The following is an 11,339-nucleotide window of genomic DNA, read 5'->3' on the forward strand; positions in this document are numbered from 1 at the left end:
GGAATTCTGTTAGGCTGTTGCAGACATGCAAACTGTCTGAATATATGTCTGCTGGGGTCGGGAACGAATCGGGGTGCTGGACAATGTAAGCGATGGCTGCTAACTCGGCTGCCTGCGAACCTAAGTGTCCAGGCAACTTTAAAGCAATTTCTTCTGAAGCGCGTCCCTGCGCATCCTCGACATAAATACCACATCCTGTGATCCTTTTTCCATCAAGGACTGTGGAGGAGCCATCTACATAGCTTCTCAATGCTTTGTCTGTGTTCGTCTATCGTCGGATGCCTGTCTTTTTTGGTACCGACTTGGGAACAAAGGGGCCTGTACTGTGCTTGGGGGCTATGATCTCGCACTCACGTGGGGTTCCTGCATCGTGCAAATGGTCGGCCAGAAACATGTGCGTTTTTGTCCGTTTTACCGTAATGTCGCTTCCTTGTACGAGTAGGGTCCATCGTGCTGTTTGAATGTCGCTTACTGTGCCGTCTTTTAGTCTGCGTCCAGTAAAAGCTGTGTCGGGGTATGCTCGGTCAAAATGGTTACTGGGTTGAGTCCGGTTATGTACGAGAAGCACTGTACTGCCCAGAAAACTGCTAACAGCTTTCGCAGGCTGAAAATCCCTGCTCGACTGCATCTAAAACACGTGAGGCATAGGATATGGGTCCGAAACGATCGTGCCTTTCCTGCAGGAGTACGACCGAAAGGGTTCGGTCGGTGGTCGCTACCTCTATCGCATATGGGGAGTGTGGATCTGGGGCTTGCAAGGCGGGGATTGTGCTCAGGGCGCGATTTAAAACATTCATGGCATCCGTGTGCTGCGGAAGCCATTTCCATGGGCCTGTTTCTTTCTGAGCTCGGAAAGTGGGGCTGCTTTTGCGGCGAATCCGTCTATGGGGTTTCTACAATATCCAACCACTCCTAAAAATGAACGGAGTGCTGTAACGTTCTGGGGCAAAGGCAAATTTCGAATGGAATCTATGCGTTTGTATTCTATTTTACTCTTCCCATGCGTGATGACCGTACCTACATTTGTGAAATTTCCATGGAGGATTTGGGCTTTCATGGGGTTAATTTTGCTTTCAATTGTTGTGAGTAGTCCTAATAATTCTGAAAGAAGCAAGATGTGCGTTTCCTTGGTGTCCGTCTGTCGGAGCAAGTCATCCACATACTGAACAAGGCATTCAGGGCGGGAAAATTTAGATAAGCCATTCGCCAATTGTCTGTGAAAAATGGAGGAGAAGTTGTGGAAGGCACGTCCACGTGTACTGCTGTCCCTGGAACGTGAACGCAAATTTATACTGGCAACCTTTGTCCAGTGGTATGGACCAAAAACCATTGCTAATGTCCAATACCGTGAAAACTTTCGACTGGAGTCCCTGTTTTAACATGGTCTCGGAGCTCGTGGCAACAGTGGGGGCTGCTAGGGGAGTCACTTTGTTCAATTCCCTGTAGTCGATGGTCAGTCGCCATGAACCGTCTGGTTTTCTTTCTGGCCAAATCGGGGCATTGTTCGTCGATGCTGCTGGTCGAATCACTCCTTGATTTAATAAGCTTTAATAAGCAATTACCTTGACTAACTCTCCCTCTGCTTGCTGGGGGAAGCCATACTGTTTCTGGGACTTAGGATTGGGACCTGTAATGTTAACCACTCTTGAGAATTTGCCGCAGTCGTGCTTGTGCTGGGCAAACGCTGCTTTATGTCTCTTCAAGACCTCTCTAACCGCTTTGCCTGTGGTAATGGTTTGTGCATCAAACCAGTACTCTCCTAATGAGCTGAGTCAATGGGCATAATCTACTACTGTGAGCCTGGCGGGCGCTGCTCTAGCCATTTCCCATATACATCTGTTGACTGGGTCCAATGAAAGGTTGGTGCACTCATGAAATCTATGCCTAGGATGTGTTCTGCTGCCTGGGGTAAATCTACAAAAATGACCAAGTGTTTTGTTTTAATATTGCCAAACTGTACATCCACAGGGGCTGTGATGTGTCCGTGCTGGAATTGACCTGTAAAGCGATGAAGGGTAATGGTGTCCGTCGTGGGCCATATCTCTCTTTGGTACATGGTGGAGGAGTTTACTGTGGTTCAGGACCCTCCTGTATCCCAAAGGAACTCTACGGGGCGTCCCCAGAAGGTGCATGCAACTACCGGTCTTCCGGAGTTATCCTAAAGTGTATCACGGACCCAGGTTGCGGAGCGCGAAGACCGTCAATCGGTGCCATTCATGGCCAAATTATCTGGTCGGGTGCTAACACTGTGGATGGGTCTGGCATTGTTTCTGGGCGGGGGGGGGGGTGCTTATTCCTTTGCTGCTTCGGGCGGTATTGCATTCTCGGGCATAATGTCCTTCGTGTCCACAATTATAACATTCCTATGCTTTAGCATGCTGCGCGCTTCTTCTACCTTAATTTACCCATGCGGGGTCTTGGTGTGCCCTTACTGGGTTCATTGTGGCGCCCACTCTCTACTGCTCTGTCGTTCTCTGTACAGATTGTTCCCAAGCTCTCGATAAGCGTTTCCGACCCCACACTTCATTGTGTGCCGGGTCTGAGGAGTCGTAACTGGCACATCTTCTGCCCTGCTTCTGTGGCATGGGATACTAGTGTGTGGGTACATTTGACCGTATCGTCTGCTGATGAACGGGCGCGGGCTGACTCACCAAAAACAGCAGTAAAGTGAATCCAAAGGTGTTCAGCAAAAGCTGTTGTATGCTCTCCCTTTTTCTGTCTGCACCGGTTGAGTCCTTCTACGCATCTCCTCTATTATAGTCAATGGCGTCTAAAATGTCTGTTTTCATGCCTTGGAGGCTACCACCTCCTACCGTTTGTGAGTTGGGAAGGGCTGAACTAACTGACGGGTCGAGGCACATAACTATGAGCGTTACCTCCTCCTTCTCATCTAAACTGTACATGAGTGTCTGTTGCTTCACTAGCTCGAAAAGTTGGTGTATGTCTGATGTGCGGTGGAAAGTCTCAATCTTATCGTCGGCATCTCTTAACTGGGTGATGGTTAATGGGGTTGTATAAAGAAAATCGGGTTGGTCTTCCGTGCTGACCCTGCGCTGCATGGTGATGGGGTTCATTGTGTTGGGTGCTGCCTGTGCAGTCGGTGGTGCGGGTGCTTTTCTTTCCGGAGCCTGGGGGGCGGGAGGGGGGGAGCTCTATTTTGATTTTCGATCTCACTCATGTACCGTTGGGCCGTTTCACTGAGTTCCTGCCAATCAGGGCCGTCTTCCTGATCTAGCTGTGGGCCAAAGGTGTCTCTGAACCCATTTTGAACAGATAGCAGGGATTGCAATTTTGCAATTTGCTGCCTGCACTTGGCATGACCCACCAAACTCTGCCTCTGTCCCGTGGTGGAACTGTGGAGTGCTCGGAGGGCTGCCTACAAATCACAGCACTGTTTCCTCAATTGTTCTAACTGGTTCGCTGTTTCTTCTCTTACCATCACATCACGTTGCGTGTCCTGGTAGGCCTTATCATAGTGAATTTGGAAGCTGCTACGGTGGGCGAGACAGGATTGGTGTGTCTTCTTGACATCATCCATCTCCTTGTGCTTCGCCGCTAGCTGGTACCGCAGCTGCACATTTAATCTCTCGGTTGCACTAATATCTCCCTCTCACATCTCTCCTTCTTCTCAAGCTGCTTACGGAGTGCCCTCATGACCTCCTCCGTGACACGCAATTGCCAGACAGGACACGATTGCCATCGGCTTACGAACCTTACTTAAACTTTTCTTGTGGATCTCTGTCAGGCTGTCCCACCAAGTCTGTCCTATGCTGTCAGGAACACTTTCCTCATTTGCGCAAAATTCCGACCATAGGGGCCATCCTTTCCCCTTTAGGTATCTCCTAAGCTCTTCTTCCCATACGGGACACTGTTCTGATCTGTTGCTCGCTGCACCCTCGGGTGCCTGTGGATGCATAGCGCATTCCATTGCTTTCATGGCAATCCCAACAATTACTTCTGTCTCTACCGGAAATTTGGAACAAGGGGGAATAAAGCGGTGGTGCCAATACGGGTAAGGCTCAAGCTATTTTCGGGTTTACGCAACTCCCGAGAGTTTCACGCAAGAAACCCTATCGAGTTTACCTTATATCACTTAGTTAATACGCATGCAGATTACACACTCCTGAATTTTGGAGGTTTGATCGATATTGGTTTCGCTTGTGGTTTCTTTTACTTTGAAAATTGTGATTTCTAATTCAAACACTTTTGTGGGTTCTCTCGGAGTGACACGGTCACGTTTGGGTCAATTCCCGTCACGTGTCGCCAATGACTGTTGCCTTTTATTCCCCTGTCTTTTTCTGTGGCTCTGTTCCAATTATGGCAATCAGTTAGTTTGCCCTCCTTTCTTTTGATATCTATGTTCTAATGCTCAGAGTCGCCAGGTATCAAATGATACCACCACAAGGTTCAACCGGCTATTGATCAAAGAGCCAAACACGAGTCAGTTAATTCAGAGTCAAGGATACTTTATTTACACACAATTAGTCATGCAATATAAACACTACTAGTTAACTACACCTATCGACTAAGACAACATGTACTTAACTTCAGGCACCCGGCTTTGGCCAGAGGAACAGTGGCCGCGGTCCGATTCTGGATCCATCGAGTCTGGAGAAGTAAGTGCTGCTCAGCTAGGCTCATCCGTCTGGTAGCGAGCGTTGAACTTGGACTTGCTTCTGGTGTTGCTGCGATTGGAGATGGTCGTTGCCAGGGCGCCAGGTCCAAAAGAGGTCGAACACATGGCGAACTCTTCTTCTTATACTTGGGGGTTTTCGCGCTCTTTTGGGCGGTCCTTCAGTTTGGACCCCACTAATTGGGTGATCCCTGATCACTCTGTTCGCTTCCTAACCAATAGGTGTGCGGGGACCTGGATGGCTGAACGTGTGCCAAGCGGAATTGCTTTAGGTTCCCCTGAACAGGGAGTGGCGCCGAAATGTCTGGGACTGTACGGTATCTGGAGTATCAGTCCTTTGTTTACGTGAAAATGGGCCATCAAATGCTAATCGGCCCCATCAAACCGCTAATTGGTCGGAGTTTCGATACCGTCTGGACTTCTTGCTTGCAAATATACATCTCAGGCTCTGAGCCTGGCTGAGTCTTGCCTTGTCCGTTTTAGGCTTTGCGAGTTTCTCTGTCCCTCGTGGTAAGTGGCCATCCCAGATGGCTACAGAGGCTGATTAAAACCCACCCCGATTAAATACGATTCACTCTAAATGCAGAGTACAGATCTACATAACCATCAGAATGCCGAAATACATTAAGATGCAGCACCGGAATTCAAAATGTGGCAGTACATTTTTGACATGTGGTTTCACCAGCAGTGTGTGTGGTTTGCATACGTCAGGGGACGCAACCCTGGCCTAGTGGTTAAGGCGATGGATTCATAATCCATCGGGATTTCTCTCCGCAGTTTCGAATCCTGATGACTTCAGGACTTTGAATGCCATCTGTCAGAGCAAATTTCGCAAAATTAGATAATGGTAAATTATAGATAAGGACATGCTTCGTTCAATGTTAATTTCCTTAATCGCGTCAAATATCAATTGTTCTGAGATCTCTGACAATAAATATTCGTCAAATTCTGCAATCTGTCCATGAACAACCCGCCCTTCAATCCATTTATTGTGACTTTAATTTCACTAAACCTACTTTTTTATCACAAATAAATAATAGGATTCGTGTACAGAATGTGATTCACACACAGTTTTCTGCTCTGAATTCAAATGTGATCCTTCTGTATCACGTGGTGATGGTTCTTCCGACATCCGAGGAACATCACTCCAGAACAATGGAGTGAAGCAGAAAATGAGAGTTGAGACGCTGAAAGATGCCTTCGTACGAACGGAATATGGCGTTCGACTCATCGATCAACAGTTCCAACGCACCACAGCAAAAGACCGCACGGACCTCCTCAGATGACAAAAACTGGACACAACCGACAGAGTACCGTTCGTCGTCCAGTACTTCCCTGGAGCGGAAAAACTACGAAATCTTCTTTCCAGCCTACAACACGTCATCGATGAAGACGAACATCTTGCCAAGGACATCCCCACACCTTCACAACTTGCCTTCAAACAACCGCGCAACCTCAAACAAACCATTGTTTGCAGCAAACTAGCCAGACTTCAGAACAACGACCACGCCACCACACTACTCTGACATGCCAATCTCCTCAAGATGTGCCAGATCATCGACATGGGTACCACCATTAAACATGAGAACACCACCCACCAGGTACGCGGTACATACTCGTTCGAGTTGACCAATGTTGTCTACCTCATACGCTGCAGGAACGTTTGTCCCAAAGCGTGGTATATTGGCGAGACCATGTAGATGCTTGGACAACGGATGATCGGACATGGTGCGACAATCGTCAGGCAGGAATGTTCCCTTCCAGTCGGGGAACACTTCAGCTGTCAAGGGCATTCAGGCTCTGATCTTTGGGTAAGCGTTCTCCAAGGCAGCATTCAGGTCGCGCGACAACACAGAATGGCCGAGCAGAAACTTGTAGCCAAGTTCCACACTCATTGCTACGGCCTCAACCGGGACCTTTGATCCTTGTCACATTACATTCACACCCACCCACCATCTGGCCTGGGCTTGCAAAATCCTACCAACTATCCTGGCTTGGACAATTCACACCCCTCTTAAATCTGGGGTCACCCCTGCAAGTGCATGCATTCTAAGTATCGTTTTGCATCTTTGACTTTGTCGATATATATGTTACTGGAACCCAACTCTTCATTCACCTGAGGAAGGAGCAATGCTCCGAAAGCTAGTGATTTGATACAAACCTGTTGGACTTTAACCTGGTCTTGTAAGACATTTTGCTGTGCAACGCAGGCATCTCCACATCTTATATAATTGCAACAAGACATCCTTGCTCCTGCACTGAAATGCTCTCGCGATGAAAGCCAACGTACCACTTGCCTTCTTTGCCGCCTGCTGCACCTGCACGTTTATCTTCAGCGACTGGTGCACAGGGACACCCAGGTCTCGTGGCACATTCACATTTCCTAATTTATTGCCATCCACATAATAATCTACCTTCTTCTTTTTCCTACCAAAGTTGCGAACCTAACATTCATCCAAATTGTACTGCATCTGCCATTCATTTGCCCACTCACTCAACTTGTCCAAATCATGTGGAGTTACAGCAATTCTGCCTGTCAGTTGACATTTCGTAATAGTTGGATTCCGGCCTTGCGTGGCTATCCGTGTGGAGTTTCCACATTCTCCCCGTCTCTGCGGAAGGAGGATCTTCCGGGTGCTGCGGATTCGTACCTCATTTTAAAGCTATGCAGGCTAGGTGGATAGGCCATGGGCAATGCGTGGTGTTAGGGGAATAGGGCGGGCGGGGGATTGGGGGGTTCTGGACAGAGGCTGTTTCGGAGGGTCGGTGCAGACTTAATGGGCCGAATGACCTTCTTCGGAATTTGAGGGATTCTATGGATAACAAATTAGATTTGTCATGAGTTCCACATGACCTGATCCTAAAGGCGCCTGAGCGATGTTCATCATGATGTGATCAAATGTTTGTACCACGTGGTTAAAGCGATACTCAATAATCCATTCTGCTCTGTACAAGTGGTTTCAGCTCCCATCGTCGTCTGTAAAGTATCTGTTGTGTCTCTGTTTGGTCCAGTTCATGAGGGTGAACTGAAAATGCTGTGATTTTTAGTTTTTAATTCATGGAGTTTAAAATGTTCAAAGAAACATGGTGGCAGATGATGTTTGAGGGCCTGGAATAATCGAACTCCTTCCATATTGAATCCAAAGTTTACGCTCTTCAAACAAAATGCTGAGTAAGTTAAGTATTTCACTACCTGACTTAATTTCTCATACCTCCTGAATTAGAAACTATGTCTGTTCCTCTCATTCTCTGATTTCCTCGGGGACTTCGTTGCCAGGGTGGGCCTCACACGCTGCTTCCTACCGGCTCTGCTGAATGGAGTCTTCGCTGTTCGGGGGACTGGGATTTGATTGTTATACCCCTCCCCCTGCCTTTCCAGAACTTTATCCGGCCCCCAGCCAATGAGGTCACAGTGTGTGAGTGGACCATTGAGTGGTACCAATTTACTTAATACTACCCCAATGCGACTAACTTGGGTATTTGGTTCAGGAAGGGCCACCTTCTCAAACGCACCCCTCTCCCGAGGTGCAGCGGTTCTCAGGTTAAATCAACACCAGTCAGCTCTCCCCCTTAGAGGAGGAAACAGGCGCCGCAGTGCAGCGACTAGTGATTTTTCTTTGTAACTTCATGGCTGTGTTAATGGAAACCTATGTGGTACTAAAAAAGTGGATTATTATTCGATTATTATATCTGTCAGTCTCTCTTGCTGTCTGTGTGTGATTATATATGTCAGTCTCTGTTGCTGCCAATCTGTTTCTCTCTGTGCGTGTGTGATTGTATCTGTCAGTGTCTCTTACTGTGTGTGATTGTGTGATTGTGCATGCCAGCCTCTGTTACTGTCTGTGAGTGCCTGATTCTATCTGTGAGCCTGTCATTTACCGTGTGAACGGCCTGCAATTCTTTGTTTCGGTATATGAGTATGTGGATGAATCTGTCAGCGTCGTTCTATCTGTGAGTGTGAGACAGTATCAATAAGTGTCTGATACTGTCTGTGCCGGCGCGATTGCAGCTATCAGTGTCTGTTACTGTCTGTGAATTTGTGTTGTATCTATAAGTGTCTATTACAGTTTGTGAGTGTCTGATTGTGTCTGTCAGTGTATGTTACTGTCTGAGTGTGTGATTGCATCTATCAGTGTGCAGTGTTGCCGACGAATGTGTAATTTCATCTGTCGGTTTATGTTACTGTCTGTGAGTGTGTTAGTGCATCGATCACTGTATCTTACTGTCTGTGAGTTGTGATTATAACTGCCAGTGTGTGTTACTGACTGTGTGTGTGCGACTGTATCTGTCAGTGTCTCTTACTGTCTGTGATTATATCTATCAGTGCCTGTTACAATCAGTGAGTGTACTATTGGAGCTGCTAGTGTCTGTTACTGTCTGTGAGCGTGTAATTGCCTCTATCAGAGTCTGTTACAGTCTGTGGGTGATCTATTGTATCTATCAGTGTCTTTTACAGTCTGTAAGTGTGCCATTCCATCTATAAGTGTCTGCGGCTGTCTGTGAGTGTGCAATTGCATCTTTCCGTGTCTGTGACTGTCCGTAAGAGTGCGATTGCATCTTTCAGTGTCTGTGAGTGTGTGATTGTATCTTTCAGTGCCTGTCGCTGTCTCTAAGTGTGTGGTTGTATCCGTCAGTGTCTGTGACTGGATCTATCAGCGTGTGTCACTGTCTGTGCGTTGTCATTCTATCTATCAATGTTTGATACTATTTGTGAGTGTGTGATTGTATCTGTCAGCGTTGCTTACAGTCTATGAGTGTGTGATTGTATCTGTCAGTATCTGTTACTGTCTGAGTGTGTGATTGCATCTATCTGTTTCTGATACTGTCTCTGAGTGTGTGATTATGCGTATCGCTATATTTCACTAACTGTGAGTGTGTCATAGTACCTGTCAGTGTATGTCACTTTTTGTGACTGTGTGATTGTATCTGCCAGTGTTTGGGGTTTAACCGCTCAATGCCACCAGTTCTTCTTCCGTTACCCTCTGCGCAGTCCAGGTTACCGTATTCACTTCTCCCATAATTCTCTTCAGCCACCTCTCCTGGATGAACCTTCCACTGTTTGTACACTGGAGGGGTCCTTCGGCTACTTATCTGTGAGAAGATCGCATATTAAATTTCCATGAAGTAAAGGAGTTGGACCACGTGGTTAAGGTGATGCACAATAATCCATTGCACGTGGATTCCAATCCCACCCTCGTCTGTAACGTGGTCAACTTTATGAGGATAAAATAAAAATGCTGTGATATGTAGCAGTTGTTGAAGGGCTTGGCGGGTGGTGAATAGTAGAACACCTTGCATATTGAAACCACATTCAAAAACGATGAGGAAGTTACTTAATTCACTCTCTGCCCTAATTGCGCATACATGCTGAGTCGGAACCCGTTTCTTTCCCTCGGTTCGAAACTCACGAATTCGCGCAAAAGGCTAGTTCATTAAATATAGGAGTTGAATTAAGCCATTAGACCTTTCGAGTCTGCCCTGCCATTCTATCATCGCTGATATGTTCCTTATCTGCTATCTACAACGTTACAGATGAAGAGGTCGATTGCGATATCAGCCAGAGCGCCTCCTCCCGAGAACACATGACCTCGGAGCGGGAGTAGGGAATTTAGACTCCTGAGTCTAACACCTTCCATGTGATCTTGGCTGAACCCATGCTGGCCTCAACTCCACCGTCCTACCCGATCTCAATAACCCTTAAGTTCCTTACCACTAAAAACCTCTCTAACTCCTCCTTAAATTTACTCACTATCCCTGCATCCAACCCACTCTGGGGTCGCGAATTCCACAGGATCACAAGCCTTTGGGAGAAGTAGTTTTTCCTCAAGTCTTGATTAAATTTGCAATCTCTTATTCTAAGGTTATGACCTCGCGTTTTAGAATGCCCCACTAGAGGAAGCATCAACTCCACGTCTACCTTATCCATACCTTTTGGCATCTTATACCCCTCAATTAGATAATTGCGCATAGATTCTGAGTGAAAAACTGTTGGCCAGTCTTCCTCGGTTTGAAACTCACGGTGTCGCGCAAAAACATCCGATACAACTATTACTGCGATGGCGGTAAATCGATCACTGTTCAACTGCTGAGAAGGCAGCGATTCTCACCACTAGACCACTATCGCTGCATTTTCAATATTGAACACCAGGATGAATAGAACGAGGCAGATATAATCCATCTGTTCATGGGTCCAAAATGAACTAAGACGTATAGACGTATGAGTTTGCGGGACGGGGTGGCCGAGTGGTTAAGGCGATGGCCAGCTAATCCATTGTGCTCTGCACGCGTAGGTTCGAATCCCATCCTCGTCGATTTTTCATCCACCGTTTCTCGAAAGTGGGACTCATTTTTCAAAGATGCATCTGCAATCACTGATGTGACAAAGTTGTCATCCCGGATTGCATCGAGTTGGGTGAGAGGAGGGACGAACGGAGGCAAGTGTGTTTGTGGTTTAACCGCTCAATGCCACCAGTTCTTCTTCGGTTACCTACAGTACAGTCGAGGTTACCGGGTTCACTTCTCCCAGAATTCTCTTCAGCCACCTCTCCTGGATGAACCTTCTCCTGTTTGGACACTGGAGGGGTTCTTCGGCTACTTGTCTGTGAAAAGATCGCATATTAAATTTCCATGAAGTAAAGGAGGTATACCACGTGGTTAAGGTGATGCACAATAATCCATTGTGTTCTGCGCACGTGGATTCCAATCC

The 11,339-nt window shown here is 47.0% G+C and overlaps 1 non-coding gene across 1 annotated transcript; it reads left to right on the forward strand.

Annotated features, from left to right (window-relative positions):
- Positions 1 to 10,862: 10,862 nt before the first annotated feature.
- trnas-gcu (transfer RNA serine (anticodon GCU)) lies at positions 10,863 to 10,944 on the forward strand. Its single transcript has one exon. It is a non-coding gene; the product is annotated as a tRNA-Ser (tRNA).
- The last annotated feature ends 395 nt before the right edge of the window (positions 10,945 to 11,339 follow it).

Source organism: Scyliorhinus torazame, chromosome 24 (assembly GCF_047496885.1).
Source record: "Scyliorhinus torazame isolate Kashiwa2021f chromosome 24, sScyTor2.1, whole genome shotgun sequence".
Lineage (NCBI taxonomy): Eukaryota > Metazoa > Chordata > Chondrichthyes > Carcharhiniformes > Scyliorhinidae > Scyliorhinus > Scyliorhinus torazame.